We start from the raw sequence: 4,618 nt of genomic DNA, 5'->3' as shown, positions 1-4,618 counted from the left end.
TTAATATGGAGAAGATGGATTGTTTATATTTAAAAGAAGCATAGAGTGGTGGAATATAATTTAGGTTTTTAGTAAATTTGTTCTTTTATATTTTACCTACTCATGTAGAATAATATACTTTGTGGAGTTAGAGATATTAATATTTGCTTACTTATATTTGAATATTATCCTGGGACTAGGTTTGGGAAGTCCGGGGGGGGTGTTCATATAGTATTGTGTAATATTTGTGATGTTTTTTTTTATGATGAAAATAATAAAAATTTTATATTGAAAAAAAAAAAAAAAGAACTATTCAGAGACAGAAAAAACTTGACACTTGCTTATTCTCTTTGGGAGAGGCTCTATGGATTATTAACTTGGAATAGTAGGGCCTTGAGGATTATAAACCTTGACTGATTGATGATTTTGGTTTATTGGATAACTATTTGGAGTTAGTGTGGAAAGACAAAAGTGGGTTATAATTTTTTTTCTTCCCTCTTTTTTATGGGAAATCTATTGGATTATAGATTTTTATTTTTAGAGGCAGAAGAAATCTGACTCTTGGCAATTCCATTTGGGGGAGACCCTGTGGATTATAACCTTTACACAACAGGACTCTTTTTGGCCTACAAATTGGAGCTGATTGATAACATTGGACTTTTGGATAATTATTTGAGTTGAGATTGAAGAACAGAACTGGACTACAAACTCTCTTCCCTCCTTTTTTCCCCTGTTGGGGGGGGGAACCTATTGGATTACAAGAGACTACAGATAAAGACTATAAGAATTGTCTGAAACAAACTTAAAGGACATATTGTAATATTGATTATAAGACTGAAGGTTTTGTATAAGATTGATAACTGGGGAATATATTAGAACTGAGGAGGTCTGGAGGTTGGGAATAAAAATGAGTGTTCCTAATCTAGCTAAAATTAGCAAAAAAACATTCTCAGTGCCATCATCTACTAAACCCAGTCCGGTGCATCACAGATCAATTGACGCAATGTTACAACTAGAAAAAACCAACAGCTTCCAGAAGGAAATGCAAACTACATTACAAGCAATCCAGGAGGCTATTACTTCACACAAAGAAGACACGAAGAGAAGTCACGAAGAGATGAAAGATAACTTTGGTAAAATAAAGGAAGAAATTCATGACTTGAAATCTCAATTAGAAAACTTTCAACAGAAGATTACAAAGAATGAGCAAAAGATTCAGAAAGCAGAAGACAAATCAGTAGAAACATATCAAAAGCTGGAAGAAATAAAAGATGAAAATCAAAGATTGAATCAGGCAAATAAAGAATTGGAAGAATCAATAGCGGTTTTGGAAATGGAAAAGGCATCTCACTTTTTAAGATTTCAGAACATGAAGATAAGGAAGATCTTGTGGACTTGATGACAGAACTGCTAGCTGGAGTGTTGGAAACTGGAAAACAGGAAATGGAAGGAGAGATTGATCATCTAGAGTCGATTCAAGCTATGCAAGAAGAAACAAAGTTCCTAGAGAGATAGATATTAAATTTGTCAAAAAAATCAATGAGATGACCCACTGCAATACAAGGGAAAATAAATTGTAGTCTTGAGGCAAATACCTAGGAGGATAAGGGACTCATGAAGAGACTATCAATTCTTGACCAAAAAACTAATCAAAAAAAGGAGTGAATTTTAGATGGTTAATGCCAGAGGGGATACTATTCAATTAGGACTCCACAAGATACAGATTGGACTCTGTCTTTAAAGCAATGGAGTTTTATGAGAGACACAGAGGTTTTTTTGAAGAAGGAAGCTCAGAATTTCAATCAGAATGGGAATCTAGAAAACAGGAAGAGACAGCAATAGAAGGGGTGGCTAAACAAAGGGAAGACGAAGACACAGAAAATATAGATCAAGAAGAAGAGGCAAAGGGAAAAGAACAGAGACTGATAAGAACAACTAGAAGAATAAAATCTAAATATAATTGAAGAAGATGGGGAAGGATAATGGGATTCTTTCAATGAATATAAATGGATTGAACTCCCCTGTAAAGAGGGGGGGGAATTATACGACTACAAAAACTAAAAATGGATATAGTTTGTCTTCAAGAAACACATATTAAAAGACAACATTATAAATTTCTGGAATGCCCAAAAATTGGAAAGCTCTTCTTTTCATCAGCACAATAAAAGAAAAGAGGAGTAGCTTTATATATTAAAGAAACAATGAACCCAAAACAAATTTATACAGATAAAGAAGGAAGAATGTTAACAGTGGAAATGATGTTAAATCAAAAGCATTGATGGTAGCAATTTATGCACTGAATAACAAATAAGAATTTTATCAAAAAATGCACAAGAAAATAATGGAAATGGAATATCAAAATATTTGCTTAGAAGGAGACTTTTATGTAATTGTAGATGGAAAGCTAGATTACAGAAGTAGTATAATAGGGGAAAAAAGGTAGGAACATTCTACCTAAGGCTTTTTTTAAAATGGCAGAAGAAATTTGTATACAGGATATATGGAGAGAGAAAAACCCAAAGAAATCTCAATACATATTTTACTCAAATAGGCATAAATAGAATCGATATGATATGGATATCTGCTGAACTAAGAATAAATATACAAGAGATTGAGATAGAAACTAATCTATGGGCAGATCACAATTTGATAAAGATGACATGGAGAGGAACAAAGAAAAAACTAAGATGGACATTGAATCAATCTTTATACAAAATCTTTATACAAAAAGTAGCAAAGGAAATGGATTTTTTCTTTAAAGAACGTAAGAAAGAGGATACATTACTCCAAAATGTTTGGGATACAGCCAAAGCATATTTTAGAGGATTAGCTATAACTTACATGGAGAAAAAGAACAAGGAAAAAAACAAGAACAAACAAAGCTAAAGGAAGAATTAATGAAATTAGAATTACAAAGAGACCCCCAAAAGAAGATGCTTAAAAATCAAATGGAGATAATAAAACACAAATTAAACTTAATAGAAGCTGAAGAAATGGCCCAACAAATCAAAAGAGCAAAAGAAAACTTTTTTGAAAATGCTAATAAGCCGGGCAGATGGTTAGCCTATAAACTGAAAAAAGAAAGAGAAAAAACAGATAAATTGCAAGATGTGAGAGGCGATTTACAATACCAAAATGATATAATAAAAAAATAATTAAAGAATTTTTGAAACACTTTATAATAAAGAAGAAATTACTCAGGAACAAAAATAAGGCAATATATAGAAAATGCTAATTTACCAAAGATTCTAGAGAGCTTCAAAAACATGTTAAATGAGAAAATAACAGTGATGGAGCTGACAGAAGCTATAAAAAGACAAAAAACTGACAAGGCACCAGGCCCAGATGGGCTACCCGGAGAATTTTATAAAAGCCTACAAGATATACTACTAAGCCCATTAATGCAAGAAGTATGTAATGAAGTTTTAGTGGAGGCCAAACTACCAAATACATGGATAGAAGCCAATATCACTAATACCAAAAGAAGATTCAAATTTGACTCAGATAAAGAATTATAGACCAATATCTTTATTAAATGCAGATTACAAAATTTTTGCTTCAATAATAGCAGAAAGACTGAAGAGATTTTTGATTGAATTTATACATCCAGGTCAAAATGGATTTTTACCAAAGAGACAAATAAAGAACAATCTAAGAATGATCTTAGATACTTTGGAATATTACGAAATGCATCCAGGGAAACAAATGACATTGTTTTAGATGCACAGAAAGCTTTTGATAATGTCAACTGGCAATTTATGGTACAACAATTAAACTATATGGACTTTGGAGAAAATTTTATAAATATAATTTAAAAATTTACCATAGACAAACGGCCAAAATAACTGTAAATGGAGATTTTACAGAGAATTTTAATATTAAAAAAGGCACAAGACAAGGGTGCCCATTATTATTTATTTTAACTCTAGAATGCTGAATAGAAATCTTAGACAGGACCCAGAAATTAAAGGTATGGAGATAAAAGAGGAAAAATATAAATTACAAGCATTTGCGGATGATCTGGTATTTATTTTAGAAGATCCCTTGGAGACAAGCCCTAAATTATTGACAAAAATTGAACAATTTGGAGAAATTGCAGGATTGAAAATAAATAGAGATAAGACTAAAGTGATAGTTAAAAATCTTACAGATAGATAAAAAAATCAATTGTCAGAAAAAACAGATCTTCAGATAGTTAAGAAAGTTAAATACCTGGAGATATATTTAACAGCAAGGTGTGTGACATTACAAGAAGATAATTATCTTAAACTATTAAAACAAATAAAAGCAGATTTGGAAAGATGGAAAAATTTACAACTATCAATCTTGGGAAGAATAATGATGGTGAAAAGAATATTTTACCAAAACTACTTGATTTTGAAATTCATCAAAAGCCATAATAAGACTGAAATTGCTACAAGCAAAAGAAAATGGAAGATTTGGACTATTGCAATGCTCTCTACATGGGGCTCCCCTTGAGGTGCACCCGGAGGCTCCAGCTAGTTCAGAATGCGGCTGCGTGGGGGATTTTGGGGGCCTCTAGATGCTCCCATGTAACACCTCTCCTGCGCGAGCTGCACTGGCTGCCGGTGGCCTTCCGGGTGCGCTTCAAGGTGTTAGTAACAACTTTTAAAGCGCT

This window comes from Protobothrops mucrosquamatus, unplaced genomic scaffold (assembly GCF_001527695.2).
Source record: "Protobothrops mucrosquamatus isolate PMUCROS unplaced genomic scaffold, P.Mucros_1.0 scaffold257, whole genome shotgun sequence".
NCBI lineage: Eukaryota > Metazoa > Chordata > Lepidosauria > Squamata > Viperidae > Protobothrops > Protobothrops mucrosquamatus.
This window is presented reverse-complemented; position numbering follows the sequence as displayed.